Source organism: Elaeis guineensis, chromosome 4 (assembly GCF_000442705.2).
Source record: "Elaeis guineensis isolate ETL-2024a chromosome 4, EG11, whole genome shotgun sequence".
NCBI classification, from domain to species: domain Eukaryota; kingdom Viridiplantae; phylum Streptophyta; class Magnoliopsida; order Arecales; family Arecaceae; genus Elaeis; species Elaeis guineensis.
In genome coordinates this window covers 77,604,433-77,629,147 of record NC_025996.2, presented here as the reverse complement: position 1 = coordinate 77,629,147, position 24,715 = coordinate 77,604,433, and positions in this window count along the sequence as shown.

Genomic DNA, 24,715 nt, shown 5'->3' with positions numbered 1-24,715 from the left:
TAAATATATTTTAATCTGATTAAATTAGGTTCTTAATTGGGTTAAGACCTATTTTAATTGGATTGATCTAATTTTGATTTGATTTGGTTTGGGAAACCAAATTAAAACAAGTCATAAGACAGAATCCTAGTACGACTAGGATTCCACCTTGCACCACATAAGCCTTCTCCATGCCCTCTCTCTTAATTCAACACCAATCTCCACTTATTTTGTGTGACAAAAGCCCTCTCCCAGATCTCTCTCACGTTCACAAAAGGTCTCTTCTCTTCTTTCTTATATGGAAGGTGGTTTGGATCAAATCTAAAAGGAATAAGTTTGGATTTCGAATTCTATGAGATAGAGTTTTAGAAATCCAAAACTCTTTCAATTTTGCACCGAATTTATCCAAATTTCTTTTAGAATTTTCGTGGCCTTTAGGGTTTACATTGTGAACCCTTTGCTAGTGATCCATGCACAAAAATATGGAGGAGGTGCTCAAGAGTTGGGCGTCCCTTAACTTGCCATGTTTGGATAAGCCTTGACTAGGTGTTTGACCTAGACAAGGACTCTATCATATCTCTCTATATAAGATGAGTTTCTTTATGAAATTTTAAGGAGACATATATATTTGAGAGACCTTTCTGCCGTCCAAAAATCAGAGAGAAATACCTTTGGTTCATGGAGATATAAAAGATGCAAGTTTGGATGTCTAGAGAGAAAAACGTGAAGAAGAAGAGGGTCTTCTTCTAGGGTTTTTATTTTCATATCTTTCCTCCTTCCATCTTGAGTTTCCTGAGAGTGTCTCAGATCTGAAACTCCTCTTTCTACTTTCCATCTTTGGAAGAGTCCAAATCAAGAAGAAGGAGGCACCTGATCAACCATCAAAGAAGGATCAGCGCAGTACTAGCATACTGTGCTGATTTCCTGAAGTAGGACTTCTGATCGAGATTCGTGGGCTCGTGTGGATGACTCCTAGAGGCCGGACGCATGTGCGGCTTGCAACATCATCCTTAAGCCCGGATCAGCGAGGTTAGAGCGTCTAACTTGCAAGGTAATAGATCTGATCTATTATTTAATACATACATTAGATGTAGCTAGTATAGAAACATGTTGATATGATCAACATGTAGTTCATACTATATTTATATATATTTTAATTTTTGATTTAATGCTATGTAATAATCATGTAATAGGATTTAGATCTAGGGATTTTCTGATCTTAGAAAATAAATTTTGATTTATTTTAGTCTTCCGCTGTATGATCTTGAAAAAGTTTCAAGATCTAACCCTGAAACCCTAGATCTGGTTCCTACAATTAAACCTATGGGGTCACACAATAAAGAAATTAGTCTGAAATTAGCAATTGAACTTAGGAAGTGTCAATTGGATTTAGAGAAATCTGATTAGGTTCAAGATAATCTTGCTAGCACATGGTTGGACCCAATTTTTTCTTTGCATTTGGATTTTTTATTTGATAAAATAATTTAAACTTAATTATCTACTAATAATTTTAATGAATTAGATTCATTGGACTCTAATTGTTGGGTATCTAAGGTTTTGGATCAAATGAATTAGGGTGCAAGTCCCTAATTAATATTCCTTAATAGTCATTATGGGGCACCACCTTGATTGGATCAAGTTGGGCATGTCTTATGATTAGAGGGCCTTTTAATTTGATATGGGGCATCCCTTTGGTGCAAAAGAGGGTATGTTTAATTGGATGCAAGGGCTCCAAGAGTTGGCGCCTAATAGGATTCCTAATGTAAGTTAAATAACTTAAATTATTAGGAAACATAATGTAAGTAGGACTTATATTATGAGATTGAATATGATTCAATCCTTATGCCTATTTAAAGAGACCTCCCTTAAGGTCCCTAGAGCATCCAAACCAGTAGCCTTCCATACCTCATAAACCCCCCACGCCCTCTCTTCCTCTCTCCCTCTCTTCTCCTTGTGCATCCTCACGCCATAGCTCTTTGGGCTTCCTCCCTTCTCCTCCATGCCAAGGCTGGTTGGGCATCCCATTCTTGCTGGTTTAGTAGTAGTAGCACAAAGTAAGGGAGAAAGGTAAGAGAAGAAGAAGATCAAGGAAAGAGATTAAGAGTTGATCGTGATCCAGACTTCGTTCAGATTCAGTAGGTTGAATTTTCTTAGAAAAAAAAATTTAACTTGAAGAGGACTATTCCAAGTTGATCCTGAGTGGATATCCGTAGAGACCAGATACTTGTGCGGCTAGAAGAAAATCTCTTCTATTCCAGATCTAGATTTGAAGAAAGAGACTACGAAACAGGTATGCGATTTGATCGCAATCTGAATTTCAGCATATGACAATTTTAGCATATGAATTAGATCCATGTGGTTTTATATTTTTATGCATGCATAATTCAGATTAAAGTTTTAATTTTTTTACTATGGTGTTTAGAAAATAAAATTTTAAAACACCTATGTATGCCCCAAACCTCAAATTCCAACAGTGTTTACCCTAAATAGTGGGGCAGTGAGTTGGACGAGTTTCAAGCAGCACACAGTAGCTGACTCAACCACTGAGGTAGAGTACATCGTTACTAGTGAAGCCGTTAAAGAAGCTATCTGGATGAAAAAATTATCATAAAATTAAAAATTATTTCTAAGATTGAAGGACTGGTGTCACTCTATTGTGATAACACTGGGGTCATTATTCAAGCTAAGGAACCTAGGTCTCATCATAGATTCAAGCAAATCCTCAGACGCTTCCATCTCGTTCGAAAAATTATAGAGAGATAAGATGTTATCCTTAAATGAGTAGACACAAAGAATAATATAATGGATCCATTCACTAAGGCCATACCACAGTAGCTATTTGATCGCCATCTTGATTGTATGAGATACAAAGGTGATTGGATTTAGTGCAAGTAGGAGATTGAAAGAAGAGTACCATATAAACCAATCACAAATATTTTATAATGAAACTTTTTTTTATAATTTTTCAACTCATGTAATGACATTTATTATTTGAGGTATTGATTCATCATTTTAGCTGCATCTTATTATGTCTAAGATTATGATAAATCCCAAAGATTAAGCCAAGGATTTTAGGAGACATGAATGGGTCATGCTAGTGAGACCTAAACTCTAAAATCCTAATCTTAAATATTTTTGATTGTAGGAGCATTGAGTCAGAGATCAATATTTTGGATAGACTGGCATATCCTATGTATGCTCGATAGACAAGGTGGCAGATCTTACTAGCCACTTATGTGAGACATTAATACAAAGATGTAGGTGCTCATTTAAAAATAAGTCTACTAAATTGACTAGATGAAAGGGAACATCTTATGGAAGCCTTACTTGCATGTCAAAGATGGTTCTCTAAGTGGGAGTTGTGTAAGTGATCCTTAGACCTGAGATCACCATGGAATCTTATACATATGAACCCATATTTTGGTCATACCCAGGCATGGCATTAAGATATATATGGGGTGCTCTGGATATGGTAGAATGTGTATAAAGGTTATGAGTAGGTCAACATAAAATCGATCACTCCTAGTAAGAGAAGATCGCATCCTGTGTATTCTCATTCCTAGATGACTCGAAAAAAGTCTTTTGGCCAAAAGTAGGAAGGAGATTGAAAGAGTTTTTAATACTTCACATTGGAATCATCATTAGTTAATTGAGAATCAATATGAATATGTATTTGAGTTTGACATGATTCCATACTCATGAACATATTCAAGGTGCAGGGATGATCGAATGATTGAATTACACGGTAACTTACCACTGAAGGGTATATTTGATATTTTATCAAATTTTATATCTTTTGGGTAGTTATGATACGTTACTAGATGTCAATCTTGACTTGTAGGTTTGATCAAATTTAAGAGTTTAATTCGATCGCCAATTAGAAAGGATTCTAATTGTTGAGCTCGGGTTAGCTTGATTGGATCTAAATCGATTAGATTAAAGTCTAATCAAATTAAGTCAACTTATATTCAGATCTACTACTAGTTAGATATGAAACCCAATGGGTCACACACATATAAAATTCTTTTGATAAGGTTGATTGAAATTTTAGACTCAATCAGGATTTTCGATAAGTATGCTAGCACGTGTGGAAACCCTTGCTCCTTTGGAGATCAATTTGGTCTCATGCCTTACTTATTAGCTAGTCCAATTTGGTGAGCATTTGGATTAGGTCATGCCATCTAGAAGTAGTCCAAAATGCGGTGCCACATCTCAAATTAACACCATATTTGAAGAGCCCAAGTTGTGAAGGACTCTTGGCTCAAAATAGGTTTTGCATGCGCATGTTGGCATAAGCAGAAGGAGTCCTTCTGGCATGGGATTAAGATGCGTGTGGTAGCCTACATCACCCTCCATCCTCTGGTACACATCTCAAAATATGAGATGGAATTTTTTTGGATTATTTGGGGTGGAGAAAAATTGGAAATGAGAAGGGTCTCTCATGCGTAAGTGTTGAAGCATCGCATCTTTTCTCATTTTAGAGTGTCCTTCTCCTAAACCAATGCATTCAAATTGGAACAATTTCTTTTGATAATGTTTTACATTTGATCAGCTATTTTTGGTGATTTTTTTGGATTTTTTCAGATCTATCAGATGGCCAAATAGATACCAGAAACTTTCTCATATGAGCACATGCAATGATCAAAACTCGCATGAAGAGGTGCGAGAATAACATCTATCTGTGAGATTTTTATCACCTTATTAAGTTTTATAAATCAAAAATAAGTCACCTATCCATGTGGATTTTTGTGGATTTTTTTGATTTGAGAAAGGATGTGAAAACATCTCTTCTCTGGTCACATGCATAGGTGAAGGTGCTAATCGACATATCATTGATAAGAGTCCTTCTGCTTGAAGGAACTCTTATCTCTAATAATCTGATCAGATAAGCCTCTTGGATGGGGTGTGTCTCTCTCATTTAGTATCTATCTGGTGGCTATAAAAAGGCCCGAGCACTGGGTGTCTGAGGCATTTAGAAAATCTTTTCAATTTCTCTCTGTTGCTCTTCTTCTTTCTTACAACCCATCTTAATTTTAGGACAAGACTTTGGGATTTAAGACAAAGCTTTATCAGGTCCAAACAAGGGTTGTGAGGGTTTTAAAGAAGGGAATCAGAAGTTCAAAAGAGGTTCTGAGAGGATTGAGTCAGGTTCTTGGAGAAATCTGATTGGTACAAGGCTAGTTGAGTTCTAGGGACTAAAACTCTTGAAGCAAGGTGAAGGAGGAGCGCTGTCTTTAGTTCAATTACTATGTGGATCACCGTTAGAGGGAAGATATTTAGATATCTCATAAAAATTAGATTAGTGCTACAGGTATTATTCTTATCCTAGTTTATATTTATTATACTTTGATTGATATAGTCAAGGATTTCTGGGCATTAGTGTTTTCGGTGCATTAGATGTTTGAAGTAAAAATTTTAAATACCTAATCTTTTCGCTACGCCACCGGAACCCAACATGACTTAGATAAAAAAAATGGCCTAGCTCAATGCAAAAGCCATAATATTCTTTATTATTTTTTTGATGCAAATGAATTTAATAAGATTTCTACTTACATTTTTGTCAAAGAAATATGGGATGGAGTAGATGTTACCCATGAGCGTACCCATCAAGTTAAAGAATCCAAGATAAATATACTTATTCATAAATATGAACTATTTAAAATGCAATAAAATGAATCAATTACTAAAATATTTACTAGATTTATTGATATTATTAATAATCTTAAAAGCTTAGGAAAGTCTTATACTAACAGTGAGCTTGTTTCAAAAATGCTCATGTCACTTGATGAAACTTGGAAGGCTAAAGTAATAGCTATTCAAGAGGCCAAGGATCTCAACATTTTGCTAATAGAAGAGCTTCTTGGCTTTCTCATGATTCATTAGTTAACTATGAAGCAAAACAGTAAAGAGAAAGCCAAGAAAAAGAAGACCATTGTCCTCAAATCTATGCATAAGATGAGGATGATAGTGACGAGTTGGAAGGAGATGAGGATGAGGATATGACAATCATTACTAAAAAATTTGAAAGGTTCATAAGAGAAAAGAGACACAACTTTAGAAAAAAATCTTTCTCCAACAATAAACCTAGCAAGAAGAAGGAAAAAAGGATAGCCCATGTGCTATAAGTGCAAGAAGCACAAATACTTTAAAATTGACCATCCTATCCTTAAGAAATCCTTCAAGAGAATCAAGAAGAAGGCTATGATGCCCACTTGAAGCGATAGTGAAGACTCAAGCTCAGATAAGAAAACTCAAGAAGTGACAAATCTATGCCTTATGACACATAAGGAGGAGGTAACTTCTAAAACTAAGATTAATTTTATATTTGATGACTTTTAATATGTATTTTATGATCTTTTAGATAAAGTTAAAAAGCTTGAATTGAAAATAAAGAGCTAAGAAGATGCAATCATGTTTTGATCAAAGAAAAGGAAGAATGTTTGAAGAAAAAAGATTCTTTACTCAAGAAAATCTAAATTTGAAGAGAGAGGTTGAAAAACTTAAACTTATTGTAGAAAAATTTACTCTTAGCTTTAAAAAATTACAAATAATTTTAAGTAATCAAAGCACCATTTCAGTAAAGTTGGACTTGGTTTTAAGCCCCATAAAAAATAAAAGTTTCTAAAAAATTTCTTTGTAAAATTATCATCAATTATTTCTCCAAATATTACTTATTTTTGTTGCAACAAGCTTGGACATAAAGTATATTTATGTTACTTCAAAAAATTAAATAATAACAAAGTTAATATGATTTGTGTTCAAAAGAATCTTTGTGACTAACTCTAAAGGATCCAAGAAAACTTGGATTCCTAAGATTACAACTTAGTTTTTCATTGTATGTGTGTCTTGCAACCTGAAGAAGATAAAGAAAATGGTATCTTGATAGTAGCTACTCAAGGCATATGATGGATGATAGGCCATAATTTGTCACCATTGAAGTTAAGGAAGGAGGGGTGGTGATCTTTGGTGATAATGATAAAGGATACATCATTAGAATTGGTAAAATTTGTATCACTTCTACTTACATTGAGAGTATTTCATTAGTAGACAGTTTAAAACATAACTTACTTAATATTAGTCAACTTTGTGACAAAGATTTTAAAGTTATTTTTGAATCTTTAATGTGTATTTTTTCTAGTCTCGATGATAATGGTATTATACTCATTGGACATAAACATAGTAATATCTATATAGTTGATTTAGATGATCTCTTCATGAAGAATGATCAATATCTAGTTGCAATAGATGCCAAAGTTAATGTGACTATTTGATTATGGCATCGTAGATGTTTGGTATAAAATATCTTCCAGCCGAAGTTTGTGTCAGGAGTGCCCCTCCAGGGATTCTACCGACGTCCGACCTTCGGCGACATCTTTTCGAACCTCTCCGACGGCCGAGCCTCCGCAACGTTCCCGAGTTCTGCCGACGGATAAACCCCCACCCGTGTCGACTGGATTCTCCGCGATGGACGGACTCCATCCAAGTGTCTACGGTGGTCGACCACCTTCTAGCCTTCGTCCGGGCTCCTACGGGAACCGAACATCGTCCCCAAACTCCAACTGTGGGTAGCCTTCGTCTGGGTTCCTACGGAAGCCGAACTTCTTCCCCGAACTCCAACTACGGATAGTCTTCATCCGGACTCCAACGGGAGTCAGACTTCTTCCCCGAACTCCGGCTGCAGGTAGCCTTCATCCGAGCTCCTACGGGAGTCGGACTTCTTCTCTGAACTCCGACTGCAGGTAGTCTTCATCCGGACTCCTACGGGAGCCGGACTTCTTCCCCGAACTCCAGCTGCAGGTAGCCTTCGTCCGGGTTCCTACGGGAGCCGAACTTCTTCCCGAACTCCGGCTGCAGGTAGCCTTCATCCGAGCTCCTACGGGAGTCGGACTTCTTCCTCGAACTCTGGCTGCAGGTAGTCTTCATCCGGACTCCTACGGGAGCCAGACTTCTTCTCTGAACTCCGACTGCAGATAGCCTTCATCCGAGCTCTTACGGGAGTCAGACTTCTTCCCCGAACTCTGGCTGTAGGTAGTCTTCATCCGGACTCCTACGGGAGCCGGACTTCTTCCTCGAACTCTGACTGCAGGTAGTCTTCGTCCGAGCTCCTACGGGAGTCAGACTTCATCCCCGAACTCCGACTGCAGGTAGTCTTCATCCAGACTCCTACGGGAGTCAGACTTCATCCCCGAACTCCGACTGCAGGTAGTCTTCATCCGGACTCCTACGGGAGCCGGACCTCTTCCCCGAACTCCGACTGCAGGTAGTCTTCATCCAGACTCCTACGGGAGCCAAACTTCCGCCCTGAACTCTTGTTGCAGGTAGACCTCATCCGAACTCCTACAAAGGCCGGACTCCGAACTTCTACCGCAAGCAATCTACTCTGAGTTTCTGCTATAAGCGGTCTACTTCAAATTTCTACTACGAGCGGTCCGCGTCGGATTTCCACTGTAAGCCTTCACCCGAGCTTTCATTATGGACGAATTCCTTTCAGATTTCTATTGCAGGCAGGCTTCGATCGAGATTCCTCAACAAATGATCCCCATTCGAACTTCTACAGAGATCGGACTCCGACCGAACTTCTGTAGCGGACAGATTCTGGGCGAACTCCTATGACACATGGAATCCAGCAGCTAGACCCCTCCAGTGGATGAACCTCCCCAGTGCCATCCGACATCCACTGCCGGTCGACCCTCTACCGAATTCTGCGTGAAATCGAACTTCATCTACGGAAAGCCTCTGATCGAGCTCCTACAGCAAGTGGCCCTCGCCTGCAGTATTAACGCCCAAGGCACCCAACGGTAGAAGGCTCGCCAGCAACATCCGAGCTCCTCTCAGATGGATAGCTACCTCTCTCCGCCAGACACCTCAACCGAGCTTCGGCCGATAGGCCTGGACTCCCTGGCAGACCACAGTAACGGCCACGACTCTGCTCCACTTCCTGCGATGGATTCTGTGCGGCTCCGCCGCTCCCTGGCAGGCCACAGTAACGGCCACGACTCTGCTCCACTTCCTGCGATGGATTCCGCGTGGCTCCGCCACTCCCTGGCAGGCCACAATAATGGCCACAACTTTGCTCCACTTCCTACGATGGATTCCGTGCGGCTCCATCACTCCCTAGCGGGCCACAGTAATGGCCACGACTCTGCTCCACTCCCCGCAACAGGCTCCACGTGGTAGGCCACGGTGATGGCCATGATTCCACTCCACTACTCTTCCTAACAAACTCCTCCTGGCCTCGAGCGGTCCACTACCAGGTGGTTACAAACATCGCTATCAGTCTGTTGCACCCTCCGCCTATAAAAAGGAGGATCCCAGATACATTATTCTCTAAGCTCTAATTTCTATCTCGAAACTCTGCTAAAATTTTCGTTCGAGCACTCCATTCTTGTTGAGGCAGAGAACTGACTTGAGCATCGGAGGGTCTTGCCGGAGCACCCCCAACTCCGGTTTAGACTTCCTTTGTAGGTCCCGATGGTGACCACGACTCCCTCGACTCCAGCTCCTCCGACGCTGGCGAATTTTTGCACCAACAAGATTGGCGCTAGAGGAAGGGGCCTGTGTCTTCGTAGTACCCTTGTTCTTAAAGGAGTGCTCAACGGGACCGCCTCCGATCATCTTCTCCGACATCCTCTTCTCCTTCCTCCACTAGATCTTCACCCGATGCCTCCCCGCAAAGCATCCACTAGACGATTTATGGCCTCCGCGGCCAGATCTCAGGCTCCGACCTCACCTCCAATTTTTCAGGCTCCTCCTCCTCCAGCAACGACGGTTGGTGCGGAGCAATTCGACCTACTGGTTCAGCAGGTCAGAGGCCTCGCTAAGCGGTGCAGGCCATGCAGCAGCAGCAACAGCCGCAGGCGTCAGTGCGACTGGAGAGAACGTCGTCGAAACTCCAAAATCCGACGGTAGGACGGGCCACTTGGGCCAGTCGCCCCATCTTTCCTGGAAAGATGAATCCGAGGGTGGAGAGCCCTCAGTCGGATCATGATTCTACTCCTGGAAGATCTCTACCTCCATTCTACCAGAAGACCCTCGAGACCCATAGTCGAGAAGATTTCCTGGATCGGAGGCTCCAGGAGATGAACCGGCAGATCGAAGAACTCCGCCACGCTCCCCCCTCTTATGGTGAGGACATTTGTACTGACCCTCCCTTTTCTCAAATGATCATGCAGGAACTGATCCTGCCAAACTTCAAGCTCCCTCAATTTGAAAGCTACGATGGAACTTCGGACCCAGTTGACCACCTGGAGGCCTTCCGGACAATGATGCTACTTCATGGCGTGCCAGATGCCATCCTGTGCCAAGCTTTCCCATCCACCTTGAAGGGAGCAGCGAGAAACTGGTACTCGATGCTGAAGTCGGGTACCATCTTTTTTTTTGATCAGATGAGACACCAGTTTGCGGCTCATTTTGTTAGTAGCCAGCATCCCCGGAGGGGTTCGAAGTCCCTCATCAACATCAAGCAGAGGGAGGGGGAGTCCATTCAGGCTTACGTCAACCGTTTCAATGTCGCCGCATTGGAGGTCTGAAACTTGGACCAATCAGTCGCGATGGCCGCTCTGAAAGGCGGCCTTCAGAAGAATGACCTTCTATTCTCCCTGGAAAGAAAGTACCCCAGGGATTTTGCTAATTTGTTGGCTCGGGCCAAAGGGTACGCCCGAGCAGAAGAAGCCTTCAAGATGAAGGATGAGGAGACCGCGAGAGAGCGACAGGCGGGAGACTTGGGTAAGCCCGCAGTCGAAAAAGGGTCGAGAGAAGCTCGGCCACGTTCTTGAACTCCTCCCGGGCACAAGCGCGCCCAGACTCCTCCCCGAGCACGCAGACAGAGAAGCTCGGAGTGTCAGGTTCGACGGGGCTCTCCCCCAGGAAGATTCTGCAGCTATGCCCCCCCTTAATGCATCGAAAACCCAGGTGCTGATGGAAGTCAGAGAGCAACTCCCAAGGCCAGAAAGGAGCGCACACACCTCAGGAAGCACAATCCTAACAAGTTCTGCCTCTACCATCGTGACCACGGCCACGACACAGAGGAATGCATTCAACTCCGAGATGAGATCAAGGAGCTCATCAGACGACGTCGGCTCGACAGGTTCATTCGATGCTGGCCTGAGGATAGAGAAGATCGGCCAAGGGCCCTACCGCAATCTGAGCCGCCGAGGAGGGAAGAGCAGCCCAGAGATCGGCCTCCAATTGGGATCATCAACTCTGTCTCTGGAGGACCTTGATGGGGAGCAGACCTTTTACAGCCCTGAGATTTGAAAAATCTGTAAATGTATTACGAACGACTTCGCTTTAAATCAAGATTCCTTTCAGATTTGCACATCTTTCCCTTTTGGCATGGACTTGTAATGACAGGGGATAACCTCTTCAGACAACGAAAACAACACCTAATATGGGCGAAATCGAAAGTCCGATTATTTTAAAATCGGACGGGGGGAGAGGCCTTACAGTGCCCATATGCACCCCTACAGCCCTGTTAGGGACAGGAGGAGAACCTCGCCCTAACATGAGCAAGGTCAAAGGTCCGATTATTTTTAGACCGGATGGGGGGAGAGGCCCTACAGTGCCCATATGCGCCCCACAGCCATGTTAGGGATAGGAGGAGAACCTCGCCCTAACATGAGCAAGGTTGAAGGCCCGATTATTTTTAGATCGGATAGGGGGAGAGGCCCTACAGCGCCCATATGTGCCCCCACGCCATGTTAGGGACAGGAGGAGAACCTCGCCCTAACATGATCAAGGTCGAAGGCCCGGTTATTTTTAGATCAGATGGGGGGAAAGGTCCTACAGCGCCCATATGCGCCCCCACAGCCATGTTAGGGATAGGAGGAGAACCTCGTCCTAACATGAGCAAGGTCGAAGGCCCGGTTATTTTTAGATTGGATGGGGGGTGAGGCCCTACAGTGCCCATATGCGCCCCCACAGCCCTGTTAGGGACAGGAAGAGAACCTCGCCCTAACATGAGCAAAGTCGAAGGCCCGGTTACTCTGAGATCGAATGGGGGGAGAGGCCCTACAACATCCATATGTGCCCCCACAGCCCTATTAGGAGCAGGGGAAGAACCTCGTCCTAATCTGAGCTGAGATCGACTGCATCAGAAATAGGGAAAGAACATCGTCCTGACACCAACTAAGGTCCGGTCATTTGAGACCAGATAAGAAAAAGAGAACCTTCTCAGCGGCCCCTCCGCACTCCCGCGACCCCACTAAGAGCAGAGGGAAAACCCTCACTCGAGAATAGAAAAAAGAAAAAAGGGGAGGGGGGTTAAAAAGAAAAGCGACGAACTACATCAGCGACGAATGGAAAACAAACTACATCAAAGATACAGGAAAACTCATCTCAGTGAGGATTGGGGTTCTTATCAAAATCTTCGATCTCCAAGAGAGCTCTCAACACAGGCAAAGGATAAGACGGCTTCCTCAGGGCGACGAGAAGCTTAGACCTCCGAGCTCGAACTCTGAAAGGAGGCGTCAAACTCGAGTGGCCCCGGACAAATCTGCGGCCATAAACAAAAGGATGGGTCAATCGACAGCAATCGGGTACCTCCGAACGGCATCGATATCGAGCAAGGCAAAAGTCGAAAGGAGCTCGACAAATGATAATTCAACACATGAGTAAAAGAGGTAACGAAAAATTCCCTTCTCATGTCATTAACTAAGTATACATTACAGAGCCCTTGAGGCTGAAGAAGAAAGATGACAAGAAAAGCAAGCCGACGTGGCGACGACCAAGAACCTCCAGACGACATCAGCATCGAAAAGAAAAAAAAAAGGGGGAATACAACAATAGCAATAGTGAATGAAAGAAGTTCGGCAGGCGACAATTTGACGCAAAGTGCGGACAAGGTGACAAAAATCTCTTTTTCATTCTCGATTAACAAGGTGTACGTTACAAAGCCCTGAGGATCGAGGAAAAAAGAACATTACTACAAGACTTGAAAAGAATACATTAGAGACCGCTTCAAGCTTTCGACTTCTCCTTCTGGCTCCATCCTTCTCAGCAGTATTTTCTAGTGCGTGTGATGAACCCATCGGCTCTCGCCCCCCGCCTCGTTCCGCTCCATTGCCGAAACCCCAACCCTAGGGGGAAAAGAGGGGGGATAGAATTCAAGGGGCGGCGGCAGCAACGGCAGCGGCAACGATGACCTGTATCGGGAAAAATCGAAAGTATCCCGAAGGCCGCGATGACGTCGGAGGCATGCACCACCACCGTGTGCTCCCAGACAACCACCATCCTAGGTACTTCGATAAGGTCGACATTAACTACTTCCACTGCCCCCGCAACAAGTTCTACTGTCCCACCGTCAGCGCTGACCGCCTCTGGTCCCTCGACCCCGACGACGTCAAGAAACCCACCACAGCTTATGACGGCAACTCTACCCCCTTGACCGGTGTCGCCCTATTCAACTACTTCGAAATTCTCGGGCAGGACGCGCTCACCGACTGGTTCCATTATTAAATCCCTGTTGTTGAAGGAATTCTCCCTCGAGCCCCCTTCGAAGCTGTGGGAACCCTCAGTGGCAGTTCGACAGCCGCTGAACTTGCAGGCCACTGTTTCCCTCCTCCTACTCTTCTCGAGCCGTAGCATCCTCTTGAGATTGACCTCTGGGGCAGAAGCCCCAGTGGGAGAACTCCCCGAAAGGGCTCGAAAGATTGAAGGCGGTGGGGAGCCGATGGAGATGGTGAAGATTGGCGCGAAGAATGCTTGGGGTCGAAAAGGGCGCCGATGGGTGGCTAAACTCTTAGGCAGAAGAAAGGCATCGTCTGGACTCTTAGGCGAAATAAAGTCCCTGGAGGGAAGGAGGGGGTTTAAATAAGCGATGGGACCTAGCACAGTTATGGTGGCGGATATCCCTAGGTCAACCAATGCTTGCCACGTGTTCACTCATCATGGCGTAGGGCTGACTGCTGGCGGGACCATTATGGTGTGGTGCTTGAAATTACGCTCTAGCAGGAATTCCGAAAGGACTCTTCGGATCATCCTAATTGGAAAAAGACTCCAGTACGCACGCATTAAATGCCAGATCTCCGAGGATGGTCGTGCGCGGGATTCAAGGGGGCAACTTCGACTGTAAAAATTTCTTTGTACTTCCTTCATTCGAAACTCAAACTCGGAAGTAGGGGGACTGGTGTTGGGTATAAAATACCCCCAGCTGAAGTTCATATCAGGAGTGCCCGTCCAGGGATTCTACCGACGTCCGACCTTCGACGACATCTTTCCGAACCTCTCCGACGGCTGAGCCTCCGCAACGTTCCCGAGTTCTACCGACAGATAAAACCCCACACGTGTTGATCAGATTCTCTACGATGGACGGACTCCATCCAAGTGTCTACGGTGGTCGACCACCTTCTAGCCTTCGTCTGGGCTCCTACGGGAGCCAAACTTTGTCCCAGAACTTCAACTGCGGGCAGCCTTCGTTCGGGTTCCTACGGGAGCCAAACTTCTTCCCCAAACTCCAACTGCGGGTAGTCTTCATCCAGACTCCTACGAGAGCCGGAGTTCTTCCCCAAACTCTGGCTGTAGGTAGCATTCATCCGAGCTCCTACGGGAGTCGGACTTCTTCCCCAAACTCCGACTGTAGGTAGTCTTCATCCAGACTCCTACGGGAGCCGGACTTCTTCCCCGAACTCTGACTGTAGGTAGCCTTCGTTCGGGTTCCTACGGGAGCCGAACTTCTTCCCCGAACTTCGGCTACAGGTAGCCTTCATCCGAGCTTTTACGGGAGTCGAACTTCTTCCCCGAACTCCGGCTGCAGGTAGTCTTCATCCGGACTCCTACGGGAGCCGAACTTCTTCCCTGAACTCCGGCTGCAGGTAGCCTTCATCCGAGCTCCTACAGGAGTCGGACTTCTTCCCCGAACTCCGACTGCAGGTAGTCTTCATCCAGACTCCTACGGGAGCCGAACTTCTTCCCCGAACTCTGGCTTTAGGTAGTCTTCATCCGAGCTCCTACGGAAGTCGGACTTCATCCCCGAACTCCGGCTGTAGGTAGTCTTCATCCGGACTCCTACGAAAGTCGGACTTCGTCCCCGAACTCTGGCTGTAGGTAGTCTTCATTCGGACTCCTACGGGAGCCGGACTTCTTCTCCTAACTCCGACTGTAGGTAGTCTTCATCCGGACTCCTACGGGAGCTGAACTTCCGCCCTGAACTCCTGTTGCAGGGAGACCTCATCCGAACTCCTACAAAGGCCGAACTTCGAACTTCTACCGCAAGTGATCTACTCCGAGCTTCTACTACAAGCGGTCTACTTCAAATTTCTACTATGAGCGGTCTGCACTGGATTTCCACTGTAAGCCTTCACCCAAGCTTCCATTGTGGATGAATTCCTTTCGGATTTCTATTGCAGGCAGGCTTCGACCGAGATTCCTCAACAAATGATCCCCATCCAAGCTTCTACGGAGATCGAACTCTGATCGAACTTCTGTAGCGGACAGATTCTGGGCAAACTCCTACGACACACAGAATCCAGCAGCAAGACCCCTCCAGCGGATGAACCTCCCCAGTGCCATCTGACATCCACTACCGGTCGACCCTCTACCGAATTCTGCATGAAACTGAACTTCGTCTACGAAAAGCCTCTGATCGAGCTCCTACAACAAGTGGCCCTTGCCTGCAGTATTAATGCCCAAGGCACCCAACGGTAGAAGGCTCACCAGCAACATCCAAGCTCCTCTCAGATGGATAGCTACCTCTCTCTACCAGACACCTCAACCGAGCTTCGGCCAATAGGCCTGGACTCCCTGGCAGGCCGCAGTAATGGCCACGACTCTGCTCCACTTCCTGCGATGGATTCCAAGCGGCTCCATCGCTCCCTGGCAGGCCACAGTAACGGCCATGACTCTGCTCCACTTCTTGCGATGGATTTTGCGTGGCTCTGCCACTCCCTGATAGGCCACAGTAATGGCCATAACTCTGCTCCACTTCCTGTGACGGATTCCATGCGGCTCCATCACTCCCTAGCGGGCCACAGTAATGGCCACGACTCTGCTCCACTCCCTGCAACGGGCTCCACGTGGCAGGCCACAGTGATGGCCACGATTCCACTCCACTACTCTTCCTAACAAACTCCTCCTGGCCCCGAGCGGCCCACTACCAGGCGGTTACAAACATCGCTATCAGTCTGTTGCACCCTCCGCTTATAAAAAGGGGGATCCCAGATACGTTATTCTCTAAGCTCCAATTTTTATCTCGAAACTCTGCTAAAATTTTTGTTCGAGCACTCCATTCTTGTTGAGGCAGAGAACTGACTTGAGCGTCGGAGGGTCTTGCTGGAGCACCCCCAACTCTGGTTTAGACTTTCTTTGCAGGTCCCGACGGTGACCATGACTCCCTCGACTCCAGCTCCTCTGACGCTGGTGGATTTTTGCACCAACAGTAGATTATGACACGCTAGAATGGATTTGATTTCAAAATTTATTAAAAGAGGTCTTATAAAAGGTTTACCAAAGATAAATTTTAAAAAGAATAAAATTTATGATGCATGTCAATTTGAAAAATAAATTAAAAATATTTTTAAATCAAAAAATATTATTTCAACTTCTAGATCTTTAGAATTGATTTACATAAACTTATTTGGATCTACTAAGACCACATATCTAGGAGGAAAAATATATGGAGCTGTATAGTTGATGATTTCTCTCATTTTATATGGATTTTATTTTTAGCTCAAAATGATGAAGTATTTTCTGTAGGTTTAAAATTTTATTAAAAAATTTTAAATAAAAAAAATTCAACTATTATTTATATTAGAAGTGATCATAAAATTGAATTTAAGAATCAACAATTTGAAAATTTTTGTAATAAAAAAAAATTGAATATAACTTTTCTGCATCTAAGATAACTTAATAAAATGGGATAGTAGAAAAAAAAAATTAGAAGAAATGGTTCATCGCATATTATATAAAAATGACCTTCTAAGATATTTTTGGGTAGAAGCAATTAATATATGTTACATTTTAAATTGTGCGTTGATCTCACTAATTTTAAAGAAAACCTGTTATGAGCTTTGGAAAGAAAGAAAATCAAATATTAACTATTTTAATATTTTTGGTTGCCAATGCTTTATTTTAAATAATAAAAAGATAAAATTGATAATTTGATGCTAAGTTAGATGAAGGAATATTTTTAGAATATTCTTTATCTAGTAAGATATATAAAACTTCAATAAGAGAATTTTGATTGCTAAAGAATCTATTCATATTGTATTTGATAAAACTATTGACACATCTTCGATAAAGAAAGATATTGTTGATAATGATATAGGAACCTTGGACAAAGAAATGAAAAATGTTACTCTAAGAGAAACTCTGGCACAAAATGGTAAAAGAAATGACAAGGATGTTGAAGATGAAGAAGAGAACAATGAGAGTACTCAAGGATAAAATAAAAATCTATCCAAAGAATAGAGGTATGCCTACGGACATCCAAAAAATCTTTTGTTGGGTATAAAATACCCCCCGGCCGAAGTTTGTAAAAGACCAACCCTTTCAGGGCTTCTCTGGCTTCCGACCTTGTGTGGCGTCTCTCTGAACCTCTCCGACCGTTCGAGCTTCCGGACTTCTCCGACAATAAGCTTCTCCATCCATCTATCGTGCCACTCCAAAGACTCTTTAGGCCTCACTGTCAGCTGACCTTCTACGGTGATCAACTATTCTTCGAACTCCTTCCGAACTTCGTCAATATCCGAGCTTCTTCGACAATGAGATTTCTACAGTAATCGGAGTCCATCTGAGTTTCTACGGTGGTCGACCGCCTTCAAAATTCTAATCGAGCTCCTGTGAGAGCCGAACTTCTACTACGAGCGGTCTACTCCAAACTCCTACAGCGAGCGATCTACTCCAAACTCCTACAGCAAGTGGTCTGCTCCGAACTTCTACTACGAGCGGTCTACTCCGAACTCCTACAGCAAATGATCTACTCTGGATCTCTACTGTAAGCAAATTCCATTCGAGCTCCTACTGTAAACACATCTCTTTCGAACTTCCATTACAGGTAGACTTCAGCCGAACTTCTTCGTAGTCGGATTCTAGACGAGCTTCTACAACGAAACAGGACCCACCGGCCAGATCGCTACTCCGAGCTCCCACGACAATCGATCCTCGATCGAGCTTCTACAATAAGCAGTCTCCTTTCAGTCTTCTGCAAAAATCAGACCTCGATCGAACTTCCATAGCGGATGGATATCGGACAAGCTTCTACGATGGACGGACTCCGATAGTTGGATTCTTACAACGATCGATCACCTCTGACGTCTGTCGAACCTCCCCAGCACCATCCAAAGTCCATCATCGGCCGACCCTCCGCCAGATCCTTCATGAAACCGAACTTCTCCAGCGGATCAGCTTCAGATGAGCTTCCACATCAGGTGAATCCCAAACGGACTTCTCTAGCAATCGGACTCCTACCGGGCTTCACCAACGAAAAGTCTCCAGCCGAGCTTCTACAGCAGATGACTCCCACCTATAGTATCAGCGCCTAAGGTATCTGACAACATTAGACTCATCAGCAGCTTCAGAGACATCCGAGCTTCTCTCAGATCGACGGGATAGAGAGCCATTCTGCTCCATCAGATGTCCCAGCCGAGCTCCAGCCAACAGATCCAAACTCTCTGGCAAGTCACGATAATGGCCACTATCCTGCTCCACTCTCTGCAATGGATTCTGTGTGGCTCCACTACTCTCTGGCAAGTCACGACAACGGACACTACTCTACTCTCCGTAACAAACTCTACGTGGCCCTGAACGACCCAGATGCCACTACTCTCCGTAACAAACTCCGGGCGGCTCTGAACAGCCCACTACCAGACGGTTACAGACGTCACTATCAATTAGTTGCGCACTCCATCTATAAAAAGGGACCCCCAGATACATTCTTCTGTAAGCTTAAAAATTCTATCTCAAAACTCTGCTAAAATTCTCACTCGAGCACCCCATTTCTGTTGAAGCAGAGTACTGACTTGAGCATCGGAGGATCTTTCCGGAGCACCCCTAACTCCAGTTTAGACTTCCCTTGCAGGTCCCCATGGCAGCTGTGGTCATCTTGACTCCAGCAACTCCAGCTTCGACGAAATTCTGCACCAATAGAATTGGCACTAGAGGAAGGGCGCTGTGTCTTCGCAGTACCCTTGTTCTTAAAGGAGTGCTCAACAGGATTGTCTCTGATCATCTTCTCCGACATTCTCTTCTCCTTCCCCTACTAGATCTCCACCTGATGCCTCCCCGAATGGCATCCACCAGGCAATCCACGACCTCTGCGGCCAGATCTCAGTGATCTCCATAAGACCCGGCCTCGTCTCTAGCCTCCCAGGCTCCTCCTCCTTCGATAATGGCGGTCGACAGATTCATCCGATGCCAGCCTGAAGGTAGAAAGGATCGACCGAGGGCTCTGCCACAACGAGAGCCGCCAAGGAGGGAGGAGCAACCTGAAGATCGGCCTCCGATTGGGATTATCAACTCCATCTCAGGAGGACCCCGATGGGGAGTAGACCTTCCGCGGCTATAGGGTTCGAAAAATCTACGAATGTATTACCAACAACTTTGCCCTAAATAAAAATTTCTTTCATATTCGCATATTTTTTCTTTTGGCATAAGCTTATAACGACAGGAAGTAACTCCCCCATACAAATGAAATTAAGCATGTTAGGAACAGGAGGAGAACCTCGTCCTAACATGAGCAAAGACGAAAGCCCGATTTCTTAAAGATCGAATGGAAGGAGAGGCCCTTGCAATGGTCCTTATGTGCCCCCACAGCCTTGTTAGGAACAGGAGGAGAACCTCATCCTAATATGAGCAAAGATGAAGACCCGATCTCTTAAAGATCGGATGGGGGGAGAGGCCCTTGCAACAGCCCTTATATGCCCCCACAGCCTTGTTAGGAATAGGAGGAGAACCTCATCCTAACATGAGCAAAGACGAAGGCCCGATCTCTTAAAGATCGGATGGGGGGAGAGGTCCTTGCAACGGCCCTTATGTTCCCCCACAGCCTTGTTAGGAATAGGAGGAGAATCTCATCCTAACATGAGCAAAGATGAAGGCCCGATCTCTTAAAGATCGGATGGGGGGAGAGGCCCTTGCAATGGCCCTTATGTGCCCCTACAGCCTTGTTAGGAACAGGAGGAGAACCTTATCCTAACATGAGCAAAGTCGAAGGCCCAATTACTTAAAGATTGGATGGGGGGAGAGGCCCTTGCAGCGGCCCTTGCGTGCCTCCACAACCCTGTTAGGAACAGAAGGAGAACCTCATCCTAACATGAGCTGAAACTGACTGTCAGGAACAAGAGGAGAACTTCGTCCTGACACAAACAAAGGCTTGATCGATCAAGACCGGACAAGGAGGAAAGCATCTTCAATGGCCCCTCTACACTCTCACGACCCCGTCAAGAGCAGAGGGAAGACCCTCACTCAAATACAGAAGAAAAGGAGAGATGAAAAGAGAAAATGATGAACTATGCCAGCGATAAACGAACTACATCAAAGGCACAAGGGATCTCATCTCAATGAGGAAGAAAACCTTTGTCGAAACTCTCTAGTCCCTAAGGGCGAATCAATACAGTGACGACCAAGAATCTTCAACAAACGTCGATGTCCAACAAGACGAAAGACAAAAGAAGCTCAGTAAACAATGACTCAAAGCAAGAATAGATGAGGTAATGAGAAAAATTCCATTTCATTTCATTAGTAAAGCGTGCATTATGAAGCCTTTGAAGGCTGAGACTCGGGGGACCTCGCCTCAACGAGGAAGAAAACCCTTGTCGAAAATCTTCGGTCCCAAAGGACGAATCAGCACAGCGACGACCAGGAATCTTCAAACAACATCGACGTCGAACAGGACGAAAGATAAAAGAAGTTCGGTAAACGATAACTCAATACCAAAATGGATAAGGTAATAGACAACTTCATTTTCATTTCATTGGTGACGTACACATTACAAAGCCCTGAAGGCAAAAAACAAAAAGGGAAATGATCAAAGAAAAAAAAAGGAATACATAAAAAAAAAGAGAAGAAAGGAGCTCTAAGGAAGCCCGGCTTCTCCCGACTTTGGGCTCTCGGTCTCAGTCCTTATTAGGGATTGCCGTAAGTTTTCAACATCTTCCTCTAGTTCCATCTTTCTTAGCAGCATATCCCGGTACATCTGGTGGAACCACCGGCTCTCACCCTCTGACTCTCGAAGCCTCTTCCTCAAAACCTCAAACTCCGCCTCGGCATCTTTGACTGCCTGCTGCTTGTGGACCAGCTGAATCTTCAGTCGCTGCAGTTCGGCCTCCTCCCGCCCAAGGGCCACGAACAATTCTGCCATGGTCCCCCTCAAGGAGTGGAGCTCGTCAGAGCCTTGTGCAGAGGCGAGCTGGGCTCTCTCAGATAACTGCCTCCGAAGGTGGGCAACTTCGTCGGTCACCGTCTGGAGCTTCCTTCGATAGTCCTCTACTTGTCCGCTCCAGCTGACTCGGTAGGTGTTATAGTTTGCCTCAGCATCCTGCAGCTGCTTTTGAAGATCAGAGAGCTTCTACAACTAGTCTTGGTCGCGGTCGGCTTGGACTGTGAGCCAGGATGAGCTCCCTTCCAACTAACCGATCTTCTCCCATGCAGTCGCTAGCTCAACTTCAAAGGAGCTGATCTTGGAAGCCTGAGCCCAAGATCGATCGCTGGCACATTTTCGGAGTTCCTCGAGCTCCGTAACGAAGTCGGCCTTCTTTCGGGTGAATTTCATGAGCCCCTTTTTATGGAGGTCCTGAAGACGAACAGCCTCCACAGTGACTTCCGAATGGCTCTTCCTCAGCTGGTGAAGTTCATCTTCCAGCTTCTTGGATTTCTTTGTCAACTGATGAACTTCCCTTCTGAGGTCTCAAATCATCGATTTCAGAGGAATCCCCTGTGGCACGGGGAGAGCTTCGGCAGGGCACTGTTGTTGGGAGACAAGAGCGCCACGACTCAGATTAGTACAAGAAGATAAAAGAGAAGGAAAAGAATATAGAAGAAAAAAAAAAGAGAGGGGGTCCTCTATAAAGAAGAATCCGATTTCATTGATTAAATAATTTTCAAGTACAAGAGAATGAAAAAAATCATCACAAAGAAAAAATATAAAGCTAGAGGTTCCAGACCTCTAGGCAGAAGTAGAGGGGCTCGGCATCCCCAGAAGATCATCAGCGACAGCCGTCGCAATCGATGAGGCTCTGGCTGGGGGAGGACCGATGGCGGCTTTGGATGGTCCAGCTTCATCATCGGACGCCTCATTCAGGAAGTCGAGATCCAATTCGGGAAACCTACCAGCCACCTTCTCTTGGCAGAGTTCGAAACCCTTGATGAAGGCATCCTGACCGAACTGGACCTTTAGATCCTCCATCTCAGAGGAGGCTTTGAACTCCTCCACTGCTCGGGCCGTTGCCTCCGAGACCAGGGATGGGATCCATGCTTTCAGCTCGAAAATCTTACCTTCAACTCGAAAACCTGCACCTTCAATGTAGAGACCTCGACCTCAGCCTTCCCTCTCTCCTCCTCCAAGATGATCCTCAGATCAGACGAGGTTTGTCCCTCCTTTTCCAGTATCTCCCAGAGACTTAGGACCTCGACGATCTTCTCCTCGAGGTGGGCGGCCCTAACCAGGCGACCTTCCTCTGCACGAGCTACCTCCCTTTTGGCAATCTTCACCGCCTCGACGTTGGCGACAAGCTGGTGCCCAATCTGTAAGAAAGGTCAGGGAGTCAATATAAAGGCTGAAGAATAAATTAAGAAGCAGGAAGAAGGAAAAAAATGAGTTAACCTACTTCGAGGAAAGATCCCAGAGAGTTCCAGACTACAGCTCGAGATCGGCTAGGACGATCCTCTCGACGACCTCAAGCAGAATGCACCCTTCGACCAGCCTCTTTATTAAGTCCCTATTATTGAAGGAATTTTCCCCCAGGTTTTCCTCAGAGCTGCTGGTGTTGGAGCATGATCCTGACTCCTCCCAAGGACCTTGGGTGCAGTGAAACTAGCAACGAATAAATCTGGAGACTTCTGGACTCAATCGAAGGCCCTTGACGAAATCAGCCTCGTTGCTGTCTTCTTCGTCAGCCTTTCGTTCCAGATGAAGAATGCCCTAAGATCACCTCTAAAAAATCCAAGATCTGGTAGCCAACCAGACTAGGCCTAGAATGAGGTCTTTCAATTTATAGATCTCAAATTGAGGTATTCTAGATAGAAAAAAAGGTAGATGGAGAAGACCTTGCAGATCTGTCCTGCTGCAGCCTTTCCTGTAGATCTGTTGATAGAGATCTCACCCACATCTCAAACGACCTCAGATCAACTCCAGATCTGAGAGAAACTTGTACCAACCTCTTCACAAGATATTTCAAGTCCTGGATCTAATGTTTGGATGGCTGCAAGAGAGGGAGAGGAGAGAGAGTTGGCGGCACAAAGGGGAAGGGGCTAGCGCCTCCCCTTGCTTTTCCTGCCTTTTTGGGACCTGGCGGCAAGAAACCCCAGGGTTTCTTGCTCCTGGGGCATGGAGAATGGCTGGAGAGAGAGGGAGAAGAGAGAGAGAGACTTGGGAGAAAGAGTTCTTGTATTCCCTGGCTTAATCAAACCTATACAGTACATGTATATATAAACACAGGGTCAAGTGACCGAAACCCAAAACTTCCTTGACCAACTCTATGGGAGATTAGGTTAACCCAAGCCCATGTACACCCACGACTCGACCTAATCTCACCTATCCTTGATCCAGACCTGGCCCATAAAGAGTTGGTCCCTTGAGGCCCACATAACCTAGACCTCAAGAATTCGAAAGGCCCACAGCCTTTCAACCTAGGGCCCAACTAGCCCTAGAGCCTCCATGAAGCCCTCATGAATGATGGACCTTGACCTTAGCCTTGATCCCCTGGGCCTTGGGCACACCTCCTGGATCACAACAATCTCCACCTTGGTGTCCCAAGGCCTCAACTAGCTTCACTTTGTCCATCAGCCGAATCAGCTCAACACATCTCTGAAAGCTGTCCTGTGGAAGTACCTTCGTCAGTACATCAGCTGGGTTCTCCTTGGTGTGTACTTTTATCAGCTCTACCTCACCATCCTCCACAAGCTCCCTGATCTGACGATACTGAATGTCGATGTGCTTTGTCCTTGCATGATAGACTGGGTTCTGTGCTAGTAGAAGTGCACTCTGGTTGTCACAGTACACTCTAATGGCCTCCTGAGTAAGGCCCATCTCCGTCAACAAACCCTTCAACCAAATTGCCTCCTTAGCTACTTCTGTCAGCTCGATGTATTCTGCCTCTATAGTGGACACGGCCGTGATAGGCTGCAGACTCGATCTCCAAAAAATAGGACCTCCATACAGGCTAAAGATGAAGCCTGTCATAGACCTCTAGATATCCACATCTCCACCAAAGTCTGCATCTACATAACTGCCAATCAGCCCCTGAGCCTCCCTGGATATGTCAGAGTATCCCACAACACCTCCTCGCTGTCCGTTGCAGATGCCAACTCCAACTGAACCTGCCAGGTATCTGAATTCCACTTCAGAGCTCTCTAGTGCTCCCTGCCAGGCTGCGCCATGAACCTGCTAACCTGACTCACTGCATGAGCGATGTCTGGCCTACAACAGACCATCGCATACATCAAGCTCCCAACTCCTGAAGCATAAGGGACCGTCTCCATCTCCTGAGCCTCCACCTCAGTCTGTGGCGCCATGATCTTCGAGAGTCTGAAGTGACCGGCAAGTGGCAGCTCTGCCGGCTTTGCTCCCTTCATCCCGAACCTCTCT